This window comes from Staurois parvus, unplaced genomic scaffold (genome assembly GCF_062004578.1).
Source record: "Staurois parvus isolate SC_StPar_1 unplaced genomic scaffold, SC_StPar_1.0 ptg000104l, whole genome shotgun sequence".
Classification (NCBI taxonomy): domain Eukaryota; kingdom Metazoa; phylum Chordata; class Amphibia; order Anura; family Ranidae; genus Staurois; species Staurois parvus.
Window position 1 is genome coordinate 645226 of NW_028317900.1, and position 23775 is coordinate 669000.

Here is a 23775-nt window from a genome sequence, read left to right on the forward strand (position 1 = left end):
CAGCACTACTTGGAGTTCCACCGACATGCATGATGACATTGCAAACCAAGCCCCACAATGCATTTCTTCTACGTAGACATCATTAGAGGAAGGAGGCTGCAGATAAATACCTTAGCCCAGCTCAGATTTTATTCCAGACAGCTATTTGTTCATAGTCCTGAAAAAGGGGGGCCATTGCAACCACCAAAAGGCATTGATGAGTTTAAATACCATCTTATTCTGGATCTTACCAGAGCAGTGGTGCTTCCATTCTTTACTTCATAAGCAGAGTGCAGAAGAAGGCATGGAAGGTTACCCTTTAGGAAGTCCAATGACGTAAGGCAAAGGACAGAGAAACAGTGAAGTCCAGGGGTGGACTGACAACTCATGGGGCCCCCGGGCAATAGGGAATCATGGGGTCCCTGTGTCCTTGCCCACACTCAAAAAAGCCTATAAAAAAGGTACCAGCGGCATTTCATGGGGCCCCCTACTGACCCCGGGCCCTCAGGCAGTGCCCGAGTGCTCGAATGGTCAGTCCGCCCCTGGTGACGTCAGTACGCTAGCAGAGGAAATGAAGGATACACACGGAGACACAGTGGTGAGCGACTGTTAGGACCTGGCTCAAGACTGTATGTAATCTACAGTGCACAGGTGACAGTGCACCTACAAATGTGAGTGATTTTTATTGTTGAAAGGTTTTAATAAGCAAGATGTTAAAGAAAGATCTATAAGGGAGTTATGGGGTTTATATACTAAAACTGGAGTGCACAAAATCTGGTGTAGCTCTGCACAGAAACCAATCAGCTTCCAAGTTTTTTTGTCAAAGCCTAACCCCGAACTTTACCCATAACAATTTGATAAAAAAATGTTCTTCAGCAAGGAACATACATTCCACATTAATGACCATGCTACCAAAATGAGCGTGTGTTGTAAATTGCCCCAGCATTGTTCATTTTTCGTTTTGCTGGAGGCTGCCATTTTGCTGAAGCCCAAAGCCCCTGAACAGCAGTAAATCATAAAGTGGAACTACACCCATCAATTTAACGGTTAAAAAACACAGTTACATTCCTGGAATGTCTGAATTGCTAAGTGTCACATCTGCTTGTGTCCTCAACCAAACTGTCAAATCATCAAATGGCTGGTATCATAACTGATCTCATGTGCAGCACCATGGTAGTTGCAGATCAAACAGCAGCAGCGTCCTTGGCTGTAAAGCATAGGAGGTTTTAATTTTGCTTTAAGGCTGTCAGCAGATTGGCCTCTACAAATTCGGCAGTGCCTAAAAATGGAGAGCAGCTGAGCATAACAGAGCAGGGTGAGACAGTGTATTACTGGATTTTAAACAGGATAGACACTTATTTTTAGTGTTTTACATGGCTATACCTGTAAAAGGGAACAATCAGAAGTGATCTAGCAGAACTTAATTTTCTGACTAAAGTTCCACTTTAATTCAACAAGCTAAAGTTAGAAGCTGATTTACTACCATGTACAGCTATACCAGATATTGCATTCTCAAGTTTTAGTAAATCAATTCCTATATGTTTTCTTTGAAAGTCAGTAGAGGAAAAGGGAAAATAGTATATTTAATTCCTAAGGGGAAATCCTACTAAAAAGGTGAGAGCACATACTACTTGTGAAGGATATAGGGTAAATGTGTCTTAACAAGTAGTATTGATAGAAAAAAAAATATATATATTGAAAAAAAAAGTTTATATATATATATATATATACACACCCTGTTCCAAATTATTATGCAAATTCTATTTAAGTGTCACAAAGATTAAATATTTTGTTTTTCAGTTTAACTCATGGATGGCATTGTGTCTCAGGGCTCTTTTGATCACTGAAAACAATCTCGGACACCTGTGATAATTAGATTGGCAGGTGAGCCCAATTTAAGGAAAAACTACTAAAGGAGGGTGTTCCACATTATTAAGCAGAGCACCATTTTCAAGCAATATGGGGAAGAAAAAGGATCTCTCTGCTGCCGAAAGAGTGAAATAGTTCAATGCCTTGGATGAGGTAAGAAAACATTAGATATTTGAAGAAAACTTAAGCGTGATCATCGCACTATTAAGAGATTTGTGGCTGATTCAGAGCACAGACGGGTTCGTGCAGATAAAGGCACATTGAGGAAGATTTCTGCCAGATCCATGCATCGGATCAAGAGAGCAGCTGCTAAAATACCATTACATAGCAGCAAACAGATATTTGAAGCTGCTGGTGCCTCTGGACTCCCACGGACATCAAGGTGTAGAGTCCTCCAGAGTCTTGCAACTGTGCACTAACCAATGCTCACAAGCAGAAATGGCTGCATTGGGCAGAAAAATACATGAAGACTAATTTTCAAACAGTCCTGTTCACTGATGAGTGCCATGCAACCCTGGATGGTCCAGATGGATGGAGTAGTGGATGGTTGGTGGACGGCCACCCTGTTCCAACAAGGCTGCAACGTCAGCAAGGCGGTGGTGGAGTCATGTTTTGGGCCGGAATCATGGGAACAGAGCTGGTCGGCCCCTTTAGGGTCCCCGAAGGTGTAAAGATGACCTCTGCAAAGTATGTGGAGTTTATGACTGACCACTTTCTTCCCTGGTACAGAAGGAAGAACTATGCTTTCTGTAATAAAATCATCTTCATGCATTACAATGCACCATCTCATGCTGCAAAGAATACCTCTGCATCAATGGCTGCTATGGGGATAAAAGGAGAGAAAGTCATGGTGTGGCCTCCATCCTCCCCTGACCTCAATCCTATTAAGAATCTTTGGAGCATCCTCAAGCAAAAGATCTATGAGGGTGGGAGGCAGTTTACATCCAAACAGCAGCTGTGGGAGGCTATTCTGACATGTTGCAAACAAATTCAAGCAGAAACTGCCAAAAAACTCACAAGTTCAATGGTTGCAAAACTTTTGAAGCTGCTATCAAATAAGGGGTCCTATGTTAAAATGTAAGGTGACCTGTTAAAATGTTTAAAAAGTTAAAATGTTGTTAAACGTTTGAATAAAATAGCTTTTGATTTCAGTAAATATGCTGCCAACACAACAAATGACAATTTTCAGTTCTTTACAACCTATAAAGTGTTTTGAAACTTACTGTGCGTAATAATTTGGAACAGTGCATTGTGTTTTATGTTTAAAAAAAATCCTGTTATCATTAGGAGGTTTGTTCAATAAAATGTGAATTATACTCTTAATAGTTGATAACATGAGAATTATGCTGACTGTTATTTACATCAATTGTTTAGGTAAATGAGAAAAATATAATTTGCATAATAATTTGGAACAGGGTGTATATATACACACACACACATTATATTACCTAAAGTATTGGGACGCCTGCCTTTACAAGCACATGAACTTTAATGGCATCCCAGTCTTAGTCCATAGGGTTTGATATTGAGTTGGCCCGCCTTTTGCAGCTATTACAACTTCAACTCTTCTGGGAAGGCTGTCCACAAGGTTTAGGAGTGTGTCTATGGGAATGTTTGTCCATTCTTCCAGAAGAGCATTTGTGAGGTCAGGCACTGATGTCGGACGAGAAGGCCTGGTCAGCAGTCTCTGCTCTAATTCATCCCAAAGGTGTTTTTCAGGTTGAGGGCAGGACACAGACAAGTTCCTCCACCCCAAACTTGTTCATCCATGTCTTTATGGACCTTACTTTGTGCACTGGTGCGCAGTCATGTTGGAACAGAAGGGGGCCATCCCCAAACTGTTCCCATAAAGTTGGGAGCATGAAATTGTCCAAAATGTCTTGGTATGCTGATGCCTGAAAAACAACCCCACACCATAATCCCCCCTACACTAAACTTTACACTTGGCACAATGCAGTCAGGCAAGTACCTTTCTCCTGGCAACTGCCAAACCCAGACATGTCCATAGGATTGCCAGAAAGAGAATCGTGATTCCTCACTCCAGAGAACATGTCTCCACTGCTCTAGAGTCCAATGGCGATGTGCTTTACATCACTGCATCCAACGATTTTGCATTGCATTTGGTAATGTAAGGCTTGGATGCAGCTGCTCGGACCATGGTAACCCATTCCCTGTAGCTCTCTATGCACTATTGTTGTGATAATCTGAAGGCCACACAAAGTTTGGAGGTCTTTAGCTATTGACTCTGCAGATAGTTTGCGACTTCTGTGCACTGTGCACTTCAGCATGCGCTGACCCCATTCTGTCATTTTATGTGGCCTTGCACAGGTGGTAACCACGCTTGAATTTACTGAGCTCCTGAGAGTGTCCCATTCTTTCACAAATGTTTGTAGAAGCAGTCTGCATGCCTAGGTGCTTCATTTTATGCGACATGCAAAGAAACAAACAGAGGGCACACAGGCCTAGTGCATTACCTTAAAAATTATTTATTGTACAAAAGAAGTAGTAGTATACTCACAAAGGATAACAGTGTCAATGGCACATCATAAAAAATACAAAAAAGTAAAGCAAGGTCCAGTCTCACTGAATGATATCCGTGATGGGATTCCTAGACCTCCAACTGACTGATGCGTTTCGAGGACTTGCCTCTTCCTCAGATTGATTTTATACACTTGTGGCCATGGAGATGATTGGAAACCTGAATCCAATGATTTAGAGGGGTGTCCCAATACTTTTCCCGATATAGTACATACAGTATATATATATATATTAGTAACTTTGGTGGTTATCATTTGTATTTATATGCTCTTCATATTTTTTTTAAATCAATAAATTTATTGGCATATGGTATGGCATGAAGAGATGATATGTAATAGGAAAATGAGAAGACTGTGCCGCACTATGATATCAATCATTTATCATTTATTGTGTGTTAATCACATATTGGTGTTGGCCACCTTAGATAGGGAGGTTTAGAGCAACACAGGAGACTTCTTTCAATATTAAGCCCTAAAACTAAGTTAAGAGCTAGTTCTGCATGTGTACCTTATCCTGTGACCAGTGACCCAAAATCTTCCCAGCTTTGCACCGGTGTGTCACCACACAATAATCCTGATCTGACAGAAGACCAATATCAAGACAGATTCAGGGATTTATGCTGTAGGTAAATTAAATTCAAAGTGTAAGTTAAAAGTTGAACTAATGATGTACACAATCCCCATCCCCTCCCCTTGGTCGCCTCTGTACTTCCCTTCGTGGGTAATGATCTGTCAGAACCCATGCAACCAGTGCAGAGGTCTGGGAATTTGAAATCCCTGCTCTTCTCCTTATTTTTGAAGCGCTTTCAGGATGGATCAGAGCAATTCCAATTGGTCAGTGCCAGCAAAGAGCATTGCTCTGATTCAGCATTGAAATGGTGCACAGAGCGGGGATTTCAAGTCTCTGGAGTGCTGCATCATCTGCGTGGACACTGACAGCTTTCCAACCAAGGAGGTAAGTACAGCGGGGACCAGCAGGTGGGGAGGGTGTACAGTGTTAGTTCACATTTTCATGTTTTCTGAAAAGGTGAACTATCCCTTTAGCTAATGCATGCAGTGACTGGATTAAATTGTGCTGCTTTGTATATGCCTGGAGTTCATTCTTATGAGTGAGAGGCAGTAAAAAAACTTTATAAATTAAAAATGTTATTTCATTTTCAAACTGTTTATACCATTGGATTCTATTATTTCTGTAATCCTAAAGTAATTTAGATACAGTACTTATTCATTTGGCATGTAACAAAGCAAGTTAGAAAAGAAGGAAACAAAGAACTGCTGCCAAGTTGGTTGTGAAAATAAAGACAGCTGGAAGATTATTGTCTGTGAATCATTTTGTGTTTATTACCTTTAGATTTCTGTAAGGAAAATAAACTGATGAATAGATGTTGGATCATTTGTTTTGGTGCATTCATTTTGTAAATGGTAGTTGGTGGGTTTAATGCACAATATTGTGTGGGTTTTTTTTTTACATTTTGTTGTATGTGTATATAAATAATTCTTACTTTAAATCATTAAAATAAATCCAATCATGTGAAGAAGTAAGTAAAATCCATGAAAATGTTTGACTTATTTAACATATTTTATTAGGAAAACATTAGATCTTCATATGATGAAAATGTCATGGTACATTCATTCTCATCATCTGCATTAATGAAAATACAGATCTGTCAGATGGAAAAACTTAGTACACATTTACATTTAACACCACTTAAAATACATGAAATTTGAATCTGGTGTTCCTGATTAGGTGCCATTTATGAGAACCTCTCTAGGGAGCATGGGAAAGAACCTCTCTTATTTAAACCTCAGATCTTGGGCCTGGTGTTCTCCTTGCTATTGACCTGTGTGGTGTCATCATACCATCATACCAATATCTATAGAGCTTTCTAAGGCCCTCAAAAAGAGAGTCACCTATGCCTATGGGTATTGTAAGGATTTAAAAAGATCACAAAATCTGAAATCCATCATTCTACTGTAAGGAAAATAATCTGAAAGTCAAATGACAGCTATTTGGTCCAGGACTGACTGGCCCAGCAAATTCAGCCATAGAACTGGCTGCTAAAAGAAGTATTCAAAAGCCTCATAATTTCATTGTAGGATCAGCAGGTAATGTTTGCAACACTTGGTGTCTAAGTGGATGTACAGTGGGGCAAAAAAGTATTTAGTCAGCCACCAATTGTGCAAGTTCTTCCACTTAAAAAAATGAGAGGCCTGTAATTGGCATCATAGGTAGACCTCAACTATAAGAGACAAAATGAGAAAAAAAATCCAGACAATTACATTGGCTGATTTGGAAAGAATTTATTTGCAAATTATGGTGGAAAATAAGTATTTGGTCACCTACAAACAAGCAAGATTTCTGGCTCTCACAGACCTGTACTTTCTTCTTTAAGAGGCTCCTCTGTCCTGCACTCATTACCTGTATCAATGGCACCTGTTTGAACTTGTTATCAGTATAAAAGACACCTGTCCACAACCTCAAACAGTCACACTCCAAACTCCACTATGGTAAAGATCAAAGAGCTGTCGAAGGAGACCAGAAACAAAATTGTAGACCTGCACCAGGCTGGGAAGACTGAATCTGCAATAGGCAAGCAGCTTGGTGTGAACAAATCAACTGTGGGAGCAATAATTAAAAAATGGAAGACATACAAGACCACTGATAATCTCCCTCGATCTGGGGCTCCACGCAAGATCTCACCCCGTGGGGTCAAAATGATCACAAGGACGGTGAGCAAAAATCCCAGGACCACACGGGGGACCTAGTGAATGACCTGCAGAGAGCTGGGACCAACGTAACAAAGGCTACCATCAGTAACACACTACGCCGCCAGGGACTCAGATCCTGCAGTGCCAGACGTGTCCCCCTGCTTAAGCCAGTACATGTCCGGGCCCGTCTGAAGTTTGCTAGAAAGCATTTGGATGATCCAGAAGAGGATTGGGAGAATGTCATATGGTCAGATGAAACCAAAATAGAACTGTTTGGTAGAAACACAACTCGTCGTGTTTGGAGGAGAGAGAATGCTGAGTTGCATCCAAAGAACACCATATCTACTGTGAAGCATGGGGTGGCAACATCATGCTTTGGGGCTGTTTCTCCATAAAGGGACCAGGATGACTGATCCATGTACAGGACAGAATGAATGGGGCCATGTATCATGAGATTTTGAGTGCAAACCTCCTTCCATCAGCAAGGGCATTGAAGATGAAACGTGGCTTGGTCTTCCAACATAACAATGATCCCAAACATACCGCCCGGGCAGTGAAGGAGTGGCTTCGTAAGAAGCATTTCAAGGTCCTGGAGTGGCCTAGCCAGTCTCCAGATCTCAACCCCATAGAAAACCTTTGGAGGGAGTTGAAAGTCTATGTTGCCCAGCGACAGCCCCAAAACATCACTGCTCTAGAGGAGATCTGCATGGAGGAATGGGCCAACATATCAGCAACAGTGTGTGCCAACCTTGTGAAGACTTACAGGAAATGTTTGACCTCTGTCATTGCCAACAAAGTATTGAGATGAACTTTTGATATTGACCAAATACTTATTTTCCACCATAATTTGCAAATAAATTCTTTCCAAATCAGCCAATGTGATTGTCTGGATTTTTTTTCTCATTTTGTCTCTCATAGTTGAGGTCTACCTATGATGCCAATTACAGGCCTCTCTCATCTTTTTAAGTGGGAGAACTTGCACAATTGGTGGCTGACTAAATACTTTTTTGCCCCACTGTATGTATGATCAAAACGAGATTGCACCATTTCAACCTGCATGGGAGGTGTGCCAAGAAAAAGCCTTTGCTGTTCGAAATGAATATTGGAGAGGACTTTAGTTTGTCATTGAAGATACGGGCAAAGTCCAGGCTTTTTGCAACAATGTGATGTGGACTGATGAATTAAAGACTGAGTTGTGTAGCCAGAGTAACAGTAGACATGTTTGTTGCAAACATGGCAAGTCAGCATTTCCGGAGAATAATTTCAAATCAACTGTGAAGGTCAGTGAAATAAATGTTCTTGTTTAAGATTGTTTTGCAACTTCAGGGTGTAGATAGCTTGGTTTTGTAGAGTTAGCTATGAATTCTGTATAACATGAAGGTGTTAAGGACTGGCCTAATCAAAGCTATGATTTGAAATCCATTGAAATGTTGAAGGAGGTTTAAAAAGGTCAAGGCAACATACCAAAATCTTGTAACTGAAGGAATTAAATTTTAGAGATTGGAGGCTGGTTTGCAAAACACATGTTATTCCTGCTAGCTTCTGAGGTCAAGGGTGTATTGATTTTTTTGGGTGGATTGCTATTTTTGTTGAATAAATGATTACAAAACTGCAACTTTTCCTTGTGTTTTATTAAAGTATACCCTCTTTTCTCCAACTTCCTAATTGCAGAAACAGGCAAAACAAAATGTTATAACAGTATTGAGGTAGCAATGAGAAATGGGGCACTTCTTGTACTGGAAGTTGGGTGGGCCCTTGGCTGGAGAATAGTGGATCTAATCTGAGAGTTCCCTGCTGTCCTTTATCATCAAAAACATGTAATGACAGCACCCTGTTAAACCATGCCCCAATGAAAACCCTGGGAATTTCAGTTCAAGGTTTCAATGTCAGGACTCCTGCGTGCCCCCATACTGCATTCTTTTATAGGTAAGTCCCTAATCCTGTAGCTGCTACCCGCTAGCAGTAAATCTACTCTTAGGGGACGGCAAGTGGTTAACTAACTATAAGGAAAAGAAGTGGTTAAAAACAGTCACTTGTGGATTTAAACAGAAAAAATTGTGTGCTTAGTGAAAAAAGAGGTAATGTAGCAACCTATGTTCTGGACACAAAGGAATTACAAAAACAATTAACCTAAAAGATGAGCAAAATCAATATTTCTGTGGTGATCAATACACAAATATGTGTGTGAAAAAAAAAAGTTAACTCATATTAAACTATAATGAACAATATGCTACAAATAAGTGGTGAAATAGTAGTCCCATAACATATAATTCACTTATGCATAAAGAAGTAAACTTCAAAGTAAAATACACTATTTTTGCAAAAGTATTGGGACACCTGCCTTTACACGCATATGAACTTTATTGGCATCCCAGTCTTAGTCCATAGAGTTCAATATTGTTGGTCCACCCTTTGCAGCTATAACAGATTCAGTTCTTCTGGGAAGGCTGTCCACAAGGTTTAGGAGTGTGTCTATGGGAATGTTTGACCATTCTTCCAGAAGCGCATTTGTGAGGTCAGGCACTGATGTTGGATGAGAAGGCCTGGCTCGTAGTCTCCGCTCTACTTCATCCCAAAGGTGTTCTATGGGGTTGAGGTCAGGACTCTGTGCTGGCCAGTCACGTTTCTCCATCCGAAACTCACTCATTCATGCCTTTATGGACCTTGCTTTGTGCACTGCTGTGCAGTCTTGCTGGAACAGGAAGGGACCATCCCCAAACTGTTCCCACAAAGTTGGAAACACGAAATTGTCCAAAATGTCTTGATATGTCGATGCCTTAAGAGTTCCCTTCACTGGAACTAAGGGGCGAAGCCCAGCCCCTGAAAAACAACCCCACACCATAATACCCCCTCCAACAAATTTTACACTTGGCACAATGCAGTCATACAAGTATCGTTCTCCTGACAACCACCAAACACAGACATGTCCATCAGATTGCCAAACGGAGAAGCATGATTTTTCACTCCAGAAAACATGTCTCCACTGCTCTAGAGTCTAGTGGCGGCGTGCTTTACACCACTGCACTTTGCATTGCACTTGGTGATGTAAGGCTTGAATGCAGCTGCTTGGCCATGGAAACCCATTCCATGAAGCTCTCTATGCACTGTTGTGCTAATCTGAAGGCCACATGAAGTGTGGAGGTCTTTAGCTATTGCCTGCGGCAGTCTGCGACTTCTGTGCACTTTACGCTTCAGCATGCGCTAACTCTGCTCTGTCATTTTACGTGACCTACCACTTCGTAGCTGAGTTGCTGTTGTTCCCAGTTGCTTTCACTTTGTTATAATACCACTAACAGTTGACCGTGGAATACTTAGTAGCAAGGAAATTTCACGGATGGACTTATTGCACAGGTGGCAACCTATCACAGTACTACACTTGAATTCACTGAGCTCCTGAGAGCGAACTATTCTTTCACAAATGTTTGTAGGTGCAGTCTGCTTGCCAAGGTATTGGAGGGGTGTCCCAATACTTTTGAAACATAATGTATATAAAAGTCCAAATGTGAAAATGATGACTGTGCACTTGTAAGAATTTCAAACCATCTCACTAACAAATGTGCCAGTTCCCTTACCAAACATTAATGCTCTCAAAAATAATAAAGGACAGAAATCATCGAATTGGGGCAGGTAGCACTCAGGATACTACTGAATCCACCACCTACATAGCCCTTCACTGGTTATGCAAAGTCAGCACCTCAAAGTAATAATGGTTAGGAGAAAGAACTAAGGACCAAGGAGCAGTAAGCTAAAACCACATGATTTATTAAAAGTAAATTTTCTCATAAAAGAAGTAGAGTAACACAGGCAAAACACGCTACACCAAGTATCAACAGCTGGTGTACAACATCATATGTTACTGGCATCACCCTACACATGTTTCATCTGGTGCAAAACGGGATAAAGCAAAACTTGGGGGTTTAATTAACCCTTTTTTGAGTAATTGTTTTTACCATCTCAAAAATTGGGACGTTAGAATGTACCGTAATTGAAACAATTAGCCAATCCAGCGGACCAGGCTTTGAGTCTCCTATGACACAAAAAGAAAGAAAGAAAAGTTATACAAAAGCAATTCTGTGTTTCACCTGTATGATCTGTTTTAAATTAGACTTGACATTAAAAATATATGGGAGTTACTGTTGGTGATCTTCTTCTGAAAATGCTAATTGCCTAGCTGTTATGCTGCGTTTTTACTATCATGGTTGTTGCAAGTCAGTGGCTAATGTATTGAAGTAGAGGGTAAATGTGACAACCATGCAACTAGCATTTTCATGGCTGAAGCCTTTTTGATCCTCATATCAACTGTTTGAAAATATAGGGTCTCTGAACCAATGAATGGTTGCTAGAGACTGTATGAACTGGGATACCTAGGTTGGTAGCTGGAAAACAGCTAATATATATTTATATTTTTTGTTTCTCAAAATAATTAAGTGACTCAGTAATGCTAAAAAGAAATGCATCATCAATCCCAGTAGAGCTCCACACATACCTCACAATGCTCTAAGTGCTATAAAAGAGGCTGGCTACTGACTGTCACCATCACCGACCATAGGGAGTCAGCATGTCCGAAATACTCCATTTTTGTGTCACTTTGGATTGTGACAACTGGATTAGGATAATATTTTTAAAATGAAGTGTTAAGAGGCTTTGGTTTACAATTTCCATAAAGTATATAAGAGTTTAGCTTCAATATACTTCTGAAGAGAAACGGATTAAAGCAGAACTTAAAGCTGAACTCTGGCAAACAAAACACCTTTCCCTTGTAGTGGGGATGTATCTGCATTGCAAGGGTTAATTGCTCATTTTTGTCTATGGGAGAAATAAAAGTAAATATACCTACATGATCCTCCTATCTTCCCCGCACAAACCTGGACCCTGTAGGTCCTGCACTGTGCTCTAGTGATCTTGAGTCCTGATGTTATGAAGCTCAGAACAGGCTCCGTAGACCTGCTCTGGATGTGAGGAGTTAACTGCTGGATCGTGGATGAGTACTGTTTCCTGTGGATCAGGTGAGCATAAGACTTTCTCTTCTTCCCTGGACAAAATGAGCTCTTAACCCTTGCAGTGAGAATGTGCTTGGGACTGAGCTTTATCTGCATTTGAAAACCACAAACTGAAAACGCTGTTTAGTTCACTTTTAGTATTCAATACAAACGCACCCATCCATCCATGTCCCCATGCTTTATTTTGTTGAGAAATCACATTGAAAAACATTTGCTTAGCATTTTTAGCCACAGCCATCTTGAGTAAAGACAGATGATTCATGTAGAATTTACTTCCTGAAATCCATCTGCCCTTATCTCAGGCATGCAGACAGGAGGATGTGCCCAGAAAGCCCCTCCTCCCCTCTTCTAGATGAAAGAAACAAAATGCTCATGAAGGCTCTTGGCATGTATGACATCATTTTGGTCTAGTCCAGAAACCAGGAAACAACTGAAGAAATGTAAAAAAAAAAAGTTTAACCCAAGTGAATATAAAATATCTTCCTATCTATTTACTAAGACTAGCAGCATGAGGATTGAAAATAGTTAATTTTGAGTGAGAGAGTTTAGTTCTGCTAGTTCTGATTTAACAGGAGCAGTTTTAAAAGTAATTGGGTTTTCTAACTGATTAAACCGACCCCACAAACTGCAGAACACGGGACGAACATCATATGTTTTGAGATTAAATATTTTGATTACATTATTTTTTTTAAATAAAATCAATAATATGCAACTTTATATTACCAATAACTCTTAAAGACAATTCAAATCCCGTATGCAATTTATTGCAGTTTCAGCTTTGCCCAGTAATAAATTAAGAGAGGATTGGAGGTTTATGCATTTATGAGATTTACCCTTTTCTCTGGCTCTCCAAACCTCTTGAGCCGATGTTCCCATGTCACCCTGTTTGTACCCTGCCACAACCTATTTCCAACTGATGGAGCGATTTTCTTTCCTGCAACCACGGAGCCATTGTGTTCTCCCAATGGTGGGGAGCCATCTCACTGTTAGCTGCTATAATAGCCACTGGCAGTAATCACAATAATACAATCCGACAGACTGGTTGCACCCAAGTTGAACGGTCAACCTGGGTACATTCAGCCTGCCTATACATGGTTTGAATCTCAGCCTGTTCCTGCTGAACGTCTATGGCCGGCTTTAGTCAATCTGCCTAATGCATGCTGGGATTTGTAGCCACTGAGGTTTCTTTTACTATAATAGCTGATGTTGGACAATGCTCAAAAGTCCTGTTGCTGGACCAAGTAAGAAACCTGGAATTTGGTTGCAGGATGTAGATGGCAAGATAGGCTGAAAGCACTTGATCAACCTGCATAGTAGTCAATCAGTTTCTAACTTCAGCTTGTTCAATTAAGCTTTGATAATAAAACCTGGAAACTGACTGGTTTCTATGCAGAGCTGCACCTGATTTAGCATGCTCCAGTTTTAGTAAATCTCCCCCTCTGTTTCAAAAATGTAATGACCAAAAAGTCTTTGTATAGGATTGATCCAAAGGATATACTGAAAATATAACTTTTCTCGGATTTATGTATTTGTAGATTGTTCCCATAAAAACATCTGCACAATTAAAAAGCTGGCTTGGGGGAAAAAGCTGCACTTTGAGAAGAGTGCTGCTGAACACAGTTTGCTGCTGCTGGGGTAATAATGGCTACCAGGTGAGCTGATCACATGTTGTTTCTTTAAAAAGCTTGCTTGCCACATTCTTGGAAAAATGGTCTAACGTTAATGTGAACAGCAGCAGTCTGAAATTGCATACCTGGATTTTTAAACGGTGCAAGAGGTTATTGGAATACTGCAGTAATATAGTTGTTTAAGAAAGAAAAATAATTGACAAATTTAATGTATTCTCTAACCAAGCGCAAAGTTAGCTTTCTTTCACCTGAATTGTCTTTAGAAACATATGACTTTTACTATTTAAACAGCATATAAATAGTGGAATGAATGGAGGACTGTATAAAAAAAGCTGTTAATATACATTTTCTAATGTTTCTATGGATAAGTTAGCGTGGCATAACAAACTGAATCTTGTACCATGTCCCTATGCAGTTGAGTCCCTACTAAATTTAATGTGGTGCTGTCAGGCTACAGCTAGTCTGAGCTGTTACTAACCTTTTCTGGGCTCTGCATGTCTTTTTTTAGGCCCCTTGCACATGGGGCAGAGTCTGGCTGCGATCCACCTGCTCAGCGGTGGATCTGTCCACTGATCCCCGCTGAGCAGGTTTGATGAAAGGTCCATGTCCACTCCGCTTATGCAGAGCAGACACGGACACAGCCTTCTGTCCTCTGTGGGTGGTCGGTTGTAAATGAACCGCCCGTCCATTTACTTCCAACTGTCATCAGAGTCTATAGAATTTAGGGGGGTGATGACAATACTGTAATTTTAGTTTTTAATTTCTTCTTTTACTTTGATATTTGCTGAGAAAAAAAAATGGAGCCGTGTGTGTTTTTTTCTGCGCCACAGGGAGGTCCCACTTCCTTCTTCATCTTCTTCCTTTCGTGCTCTCCTCAAGAATTGGGAGAGGGCACTGCAGATACCTCTGATAACAACTTATTTGCACCGCTTTAGGTTTTGACTCTGTTTTATTTTTTTGTTTTGTTCTGTTTTTTTCCCCTCTTGCTGCACTAATTGTAATAATTTTAAGTTTTAGAGGGTTGTAATTTTTATCAAATGATTTACAAGTGTATAGAAGGATAACAAACTCTCCAGAGTTTTAAGATACCAAAAAAGAAAAAAAGAAAAACAAAGTTGAAAAAAAATCGACAAAACAGGGAGTGTTTTAATTTGCATAGAAGGTTTCCGGGATGTCGTGAAGGGGCGTGAGTAGGAATGACCGTGGAGCGGCAGAGAGACTACAGGCCACTCGGCATATGTGAGAAGATGAAAAAACCCTCAGATGTTTTTGGAAGGACTGAAACAGACACAGCTGCTACATTTTCGTGTGTTTTTTGTTTTATCCCAAGTCACTTTAATGTGTTTTTAGAAAAGGACAGCTCCTTCTGCGCTACAGTGTAGCACAGACAGATGTGCTCTGTTTTTATACACCTATCTGATAGATCTCTCTCTATTTTTTGTTTTACTCTTGTTTTGGAATTGCACAACAGAGATAAAAGTCTTGAATTTTCTGTTATTTTCCCAACAAGAAGCCCAAAACACTAACACAAACTGTGGTCTAAGATTACTAAGATACTGGCATGTAACTAGATGATGTCTTGATGATGATGTCTTGACACGTGTGTGTATGTGTGTGTTCCCGCCATTCCACCCTTTGTCCTTCGCTCCCAGTGCCTTACAAACTGCTGAAAATATCTGCTTCCCAATGTACCTCTAATAACGTTCCTTGTTGGTTGTCGAGAAGACCTGGTAGCCTTCAAGCCAGGTGTAATGTACAGCGCTGAGCAAACTGTTGGCGCTATATAAATGCTGTGTAATAATAATAATAATCCGATCCGCTAGACGGATGGGAAACGGATCACCCATCCGTCTGTTTTTAGCAGCTTGGATCGGATGTAGGGGGGTGTAAATAGACACATGCCTGTTTATATCTGCCTCTCTATAGAGTAGAAAGGATGGTCTGATTGGGTCTCCCTGAAAACGAACAGCCGGACCCGATCGGAATGCCCATGTGAAAGGGGCCTTAATGGGGTTTATTGGTTTTGCCTGCTGCTGGGAAGAAACAGTGAGGGATAACCAACTTCCTCGGTCATGAATATTTATCTGACCCATCCAATGCCCGAGGAGCTGTTTGCATGTACGGCTTGGGGAGATGATAAATATTTCAGAGCACCTTTCCAAACTCGCTCTGTCCACTGAGGCTTCTTCCTGGAAGGAGGTCTATGTAAAAAATGACTGCTTGGGCCTGGCCTCAGTGTGGGGGCATGTGCTGCAGGCTTAGAAACCACATTAAAGCTGGATTGGATACTCCAAATTAACTGGACTGAAGCAGTTATCTTCTTGCTAAAGAGTGTCACAGAGGAGCTGGGTAGAAGTTGCCATCTGGACATTGCAAGAAGGATTCATTACCTCTTAGTTCAGGCTTCTTTGTTCTCTCTGTACTTACAGAGGGACAAAAGCCAAATTAGCAATAGAGAGAAATAATTTGATCGCTTTACAGGGCCATAGAGTTGCCTGGCTGCGCCCTTTACAGTACCATTTGCTCAGAAGCTAATAATAAAAGTCCTGTTGCTATTACAGAATATCTTACTTTGATATTGTGCTTTTTGGGTATCCTGCACTCCAAGACCCTCTCTCCAGTTATGAGTTTAGAAAGAAAAGGTGGCTGGCTCCCAACTTTTTTTGCCCTATTGTACATCAAGACCCAGACGTCGCAATCTGAAACCTAACCCTATAAGCCACTTAGAGGTCTCCTACTACTGCTCAGGGTTGAGGGGTTCCTATATATATATATACAGTCAGGTCCATAAATATTGGGACATCGACACAATTCTAATATTTTTGGCTCTATACACCACCACAATGGATTTGAAATGAAACGAACAAGATGTAATTTAACTGCAGACTGTCAGCTTTAATTTGAGGGTATTTACATCCAAATCAGGTGAACGGTGTAGGAATTACAACAGTTTGCATATGTGCCTCCCACTTATTAAGGGACCAAAAGTAATGGGACAATTGGCTTCTCAGCTGTTCCATGGCCAGGTGTGTGTTATTCCCTCGTTATCCCAATTACAATGAGCAGATAAAAGGTCCAGAGTTCATTTCAAGTGTGCTATTTGCATTTGGAATCTGTTGCTGTCAACTTTCAAGATGAGATCCAAAGTGCTGTCACCATCAGTGAAGCAAGCCATCATTAGGCTGAAAAAACAAAACAAACCCATCAGAGAGATAGCAAAAACATTAGGCGTGGCCAAAACAACTGTTTGGAACATTCTTAAAAAGAAGGAACGCACCGGTGAGCTCAGCAACACCAAAAGACCCGGAAGACCACGGAAAACAACTGTGGTGGATGACCGAAGAATTCTTTCCCTGGTGAAGAAAACACCCTTCACAACAGTTGGCCAGATCAGGAACACTCTCCAGGAGGTAGGTGTATGTGTGTGAAAGTCAACAATCAAGAGAAGACTTCACCAGAGTGAATACAGAGGGTTCACCACAAGATGTAAATCATTGGTGAGCCTCAAAAACAGGAAGGCCAGATTAGAGTTTGCCAAACGACATGTAAAAAAGCCTTCACAGTTCTGGAACAACATCCTATGGACAGATGAGACCGAGATCAACTTGTACCAGAGTGATGGGAAGAGAAGAGTATGGAGAAGGAAAGGAACTGCTCATGATCCTAAGCATACCACCTCATCAGTGAAGCATGGTGGTGGTAGTGTCATGGCGTGGGCATGTATGGCTGCCAATGGAACTGATTATCTTGTATTTATTGATGATGTGACTGCTAACAAAAGCAGCCGGATGAATTCTGAAGTGTTTCGGGAATATTATCTGCTCATATTCAGCCAAATGCTTCACAACTCATTGGACGCCGCTTCACAGTGCAGATGGACAATGACCCAAAGCATACTGCAAAAGCAACCAAAGAGTTTTTTAAGGGAAAGAAGTGGAATGTTCTGCAATGGCCAAGTCAATCACCTGACCTGAATCCGATTGAGCATGCATTTCACTTGCTGAAGACAAAACTGAAGGGAAAATGCCCCAAGAACAAGCAGGAACTGAAGACAGTTGCAGTAGAGGCCTGGCAGAGCATCACCAGGGATGAAACCCAGCGTCTGGTGATGTCTATGCGTTCCACACTTCAGGCTGTAATGGACTGCAAAGGATTTGCAACCAAGTATTAAAAAGTGAAAGTTTGATTTATGATTATTATTCTGTCCCATTACTTTTGGTCCCTTAAGAAGTGGGAGGCACATATGCAAAGTGTTGTAATTCCAACACCGTTCACCTGATTTGGATGTAAATACCCTCAAATTAAAGCTGCCAGTCTGCAGTTAAAGCACATCTTGTTTGTTTCATTTCAAATCCATTGTGGTGGTGTATAGAGCCAAAAATGTTAGAATTGTGTCGATGTCCCAATATTTATGGACCTGACTGTGTATATATATATATATATATATATATATAGACATATATATATATGTCTGTATATATATGTCTGTGTGTGTATATATATATATATATATATATATATATATATATATATAGGAACCCCTCAGCCCTGAGCAGTAGTAGGAGACCTCTAAGTGGCTTATAGGGTTAGGTTTCAGATTGCGACGTCTGGATCTTGATGTACAATAGGGCAAAAAATATATATACTGTATATGAAATTCATGCAGCCACATGTAAATAAGGTATACAATGAAAACAATGTGTACATTTAGGATCAAACAAATCAAATTGAACATATCATGTATGCAGGTTAATAATGTTCATAGAAATAGGAGCCACATGATTATTCTAACATGTTTAGAATTTGAAAATAATTCACTGGTAAAGTCCCTTTTTCTTTTTTTTTGTAAAATCTTTATTTATAATTTTCCAAGTACAAAGCAGAAATAAAAAATAATATGGCACATAAATGGGCGTTGACATTCCTGCAACATCAGTTACAATATGCATTCAGCAGTAAAGAAATTCACATACCCAAAAAGTATAAAAGTTAAATGCATCATAGGCGATATGCTTGAGTTGCACACGAGGGAATAAACAGTCCCCAGTGCATACCTAAGTGCTGCAATGGAACGCCTCAAAGAAATAATAGAAAGAAGAAAAAACACACAGAGAAATAAATCAAAAAGGGTACAACTGACCGGCTTTATCCGCACGACCTCAGCTGTACCGCCCCGCCAGTAAATAGGGCGGATAAGCCATGAGGTACTTCCTCAAAGTGACTGGCCATCAAAATGTGCCCACTTAGTCACATTAAGGAGACAGCAATAGAGCCAGTGGAACTAAAGTGTGCCCAGAGAGAACGCTAACAGAACTGAACTCTATCTAATCTCCCACCACGGCTGGCCGAAAAGAGCCAAAAGTTAGAGAAAAAATGAAATACGTTTGTACGCCTGGACAAGTTGTTGGAAGGAAGGATAAGCTAGGACTAGAAAGGTGATATCCAGGCTAGAGGGGGTCATATCAGATCCAATGGTATACTGCTGCCAGGGTGCCCAGATGGAATCAAAGCAGGCCTTTGTGCCCCTACATGTAGCCTCCCACTCCTCGGCCTCCATGATCACAGATGTTTAAACGCCATTAAAGTGGAGCCCCTGAGTGCAGAAAAAGTGGTGAAGTTGGCAGTAACGCCAAACGTCCAAGAGAAAGTGATCATATCACTCCCCAAGGGAATCTAGCAATATTTATGTACCCCCTTCTACAAATTTGATGAGTATAACAGCCCCATCCCAAGCCCATGATCCTAAGAATGTTAATGTCCTTTTTTCTGATATTTCAGTAGTTCTGAAATTTGGAGAAAAATTTAGAGGCTGCCTGCCTTTAAAGAGTGTGATGTATGCAGTAAACATCTAAATGTGGACCACGTGAGGGCACACATCACTGAGGCTTGTGCTAGCTTCCGACTAGAACATCACATTGAATGTATGCTTTGAATCAGTCTATAGTTTGTAGATCATACGTTTCTTCATAAATGTTCCTTATAAATGTTATGTTAAACATTATAGAGACGCCTCAATGCCACCTTTACATTTTAAATAAATGGGTTCAATATATTTGCCTTTTAGATAACAGAAGGATGTTCACACAAACTTTACTGATGCATTCATTATTCTAAAACAAACTGGTATTAAATAAACCAATCCAGCATTAGGTATCTTAAAAATATTTTTGATGCACCGTTTGTTAAAAATAAACAATACATTCTTTTATTAGGCTATATGGGTTATACAGATTTGTAGCGTATGAAAAAACAGTAGTAGTGAAACATGCTGTAGATGAAACAGGCTGTAATTACAGTACTTTCTAACCATCTGTGTAATCCTTAGTAGAACTATAGACAAAATTATTGTTTTTTTTTCATTTTGGATAGCGTATGGGAAGGTTATAACCCCTGGCAGATTTTTTTGCTGTGTCCCATTGTGGAGATTTATTTTCCCTTCCTGTCCCATAGCCAAACAGGAAGTAAGAGGAAATTCTTACAAATTAACCTCTTCCCGCCGACAGGACACTTATATGCGGCCCCACTGGACTGGAATTTTTTCCATGGGGCCGCATATATGTGTACTGTCAGAGACCATCACTGAGTAGTCAACTCCTGTGTTTTCTCTCTCCTTGCAGAGAGAAAAAAATCATAATTAAAATAATAATAATAGTAATAAAAAAGAAAAGAAAATATACCTAGATCAAGATTTGATCTGGGTCAGTGCCAGGGTCAGTGTTAGGGTCAAAGGTCATGGTCAGTATATTGGGCAGGATTTTCTTTTACTTAATTGTTTAATTAGTATCATTTATCAGTTAGTGTCAGTGTGTTTTAGGCATTATTTAACAAAACAAAATGCGCACTATTGTTTCTGAGCTGTACTACCTGTACTATGGGTACATACAACAAGTATCGCTGTGTTTGTTAGGAGCAGGAGATTTATTTTGGGTTGTTCTTTGGTGGTAAGTTATGGTAATAGCAAGGAATATACAACTAGATTTAAAAAAAATTACTTATTTACTATTTTGGGCCAGTGATAATAAAAAAAAAATATCAGACGATATCTATTACCATTTAACACCAAATGAAAGCCCAATTTGTCCTGAAAAAACAAGGTATAATCCACCTGGATACACAAAGTAGTTGTGATGATATGTACGGTGTTACTAACACATGTCAAAGTTGCAAAATTGTGTTTAAGGGAATTTAAGGGGACCCCCAGGTCACCAGAACTAGTGTCCCCATTGGACGATTTCCCCTCTATTACTTTTAAGGGGACATCCTAAAATTTGTCATTTTCTTTTACTTGCACTTTCAAAGATAATGATAAACAGAACAAGTAGAGGGGGTGAATCACCTAACGGGGACACAGACAGCAATAAAAACTGCAAATATAGAAGAGAAAGGGCGCAACAGCCTAGTGCATTAACTCAGTGGTGTTTTTATTAATGATAAAAGAGTAGACGTATACTTGCAAACAACATAAGTTGTGAGTATACATCTACTCTTTTATAATAAATAAAATCACCACTGAGGTAATGCGCTAGGCTGGTGCGCCCTCTCTCTCTTCTCTTTGCAGTTCATTTTCTGGGTTTCCTTGGCCTGCTAAGAGGGCAGCAAACCTTCACTGCCTTCATTGGATCAGTCGAAGAGTTCATATTGTCTGCCTGTCAGTGCACTTCTCTCAAGTGCGAGGGATACTTTTTCTTCTATTATTACCGTGTTTCCCCAAAAATAAAACATCCTCCGAAAATAAGACCTACTTACAGGTTTCCTTCTGGGTGAAATATAAGGCATCCCCCCGAAAATAAGGCCCCCCTAGGCTCTGTCTCGGAATGAAAATTAATTTACCGTAAACTGGTTGCTAGGGCCGCTCAGACTGGCGTCTAGCAACCAGTGACGTTATGCGGAGTTCTGACGTCACTGCTGTGTGGAGGCGGAGCGGAGGTCGGAGTGAGCGGTGAACGCGGGGCGGGAGAGAGGAGGAGACTTTCGCAGATGCGTGTAGAAGAACAGGAGGATCAGAGCGGACGGGACGCGGCGAAGGTGGTGAGTGCTGGTCTGTCTCTGGTTCCAGAAGATGATGACATCAATTTTCATTGAATAAATGAGTTAATTCTTGATACTGTAGGATTCACAGTGTGTCTGGTTTGTGTTGACATCTACCGTACTACCGTACCGTATACAGGTAATACATGTCCTTTATTTTCATTTAACAATAAATGTGTACCGTATTCTTCTTCATGGAAAAATAAGACATCCCCTGAAAATAAGACCTAGTGTGTTTTTTTGAGCCCAAAAAAATATAAGACAGTGTCTTATTTTCGGGGAAACACGGTAGCAGTACAAACTGACAGGTGTTCTAATCCCTCTCCACTACATCCAAAACTAAAAACAATGTTGCCTTTAGTTATACTTTAAGCTAAGCGGGTAGGAAAATTGAATTCAAAGTTGAGACCTGCAAAGGGATTTGAACTTCTATTCAGCCAGTCTAGTAATCCAGGCACCATTATCAGTTAGAAATTAATACTTACCTGTCCCTTTACCTGAACTCTGCTGGGTTGAAGATCTAGGCTTGCTAAAAGCTCTTCAGCATCCAAGTCTAGTGATCCAGGCACCTCTATCAGTCAACAATTAATACTTACCTGTCCCTTTACTGAACTCTGCTGGGTTGAAGATCTAAGCTTGCTAAAAGATCTTCAGCATCCAAGACACTCCCATATGTGTCGGATGCCTGGTCCCCCAATCTGTTCTGTAGTACCTTCTGGCAGTCCTTATGTCCCACATATGTAAACCACAAAGCATTTGGGGCTTGGGGTGGATTCTAGCATCCAATACTCCCAAATGTGTCAAATTTTTAAAGTGGTTGTAAAAGCTGAAGCTTTTTTACTTTCATGCATTCTATGGATGAAGGCAAAAAACCTTCTGTGTGTTGCTACCCCCACAGTCCCTCGTAATACTTACCTAAGCCTGAACCTGATCAAGCACTGTTCACAGGAGCCTTGGCTCTGCAAGGTCTTTCTCTCCTCACTGGCTGAAACAACAGCAAGAGCTGTCACTACTGTCAATCACAGCCAGTAAGGAGCGAGCAGGGGGTGGGACTGAGCTGCGCTCTGTGCATCTTATAGACTTGAGAGCAAGCATGCATGAGTGCCCCCAGAGTTAGGCAGGCTATAGACGGTATGAATTTCTTTACTGCAACCACGAGTTGCAGGAAAGAAATTCACACAATTCCCCCATCAACACAGACATAGCTGATAGGGGAATCCCTCCTGCTTATCTTTTGTCTTCTCCCTGTGGGGGGGACAGGGGTGGGGGGGGGGGAGGCAGTGATTAATTGGATGGGGGATCCAGCGATAATTGGAAGTAAATCCGGCAGGCTGACTGTACCCAAGTTGACCGATCGATCAGCTTGGTACATTCAGCCTGCCCACACACAGTTAATGTAGAAAAAAAGCTAGTGCACCGATCCACAAAAATCTTGGCTGGCTGGGACATGTAGTATATCCAAAAGAATGAAAAGTAGGCGTTTGAGCTCTCCCAATATTCCACTTGGTGGCAGATGGCATTCTAGACAAAGATACAAGCAAAAGAGAGCACGCATCCGCCCTAGTGTAACTCCATATATTTGTATTAAAAGAAACTAAAACCAATGAACTCACATTGTGGTGAAGTCTATAAGGCACATAAATCTCTCCTCAACAATATATGGTGGGGACTGATGTTCCCTGGATTACAGTTGGATCGGCTGAGATTCGAACCGTCTATGGTCAGCACTAAGTGGCTTGTCCTGTTGGCTCTCAGCAGATGAAAGGGGCCAGGACCTCTGGTGGGGAACTCAAGAAGAGGAGGTTTGGTGCCAGGGGTGGACTGACCATTCAAGCACTCGGGCACTGCCCGAGGGCCCAGGGTCAGTAGGGGGCCCCAAAAAATGCCCCTGGTACCTTTTATAGGCTTTTTTGGGTGTGTTTTGAGTGTGGGCAAGGACACAGGGGCCCCATGATCCCCAATTGCCCGGGGGCCCCATGAGTTGTCAGTCCGCCCCTGTTTGATGCTGCTCTGTGCAAAATCACT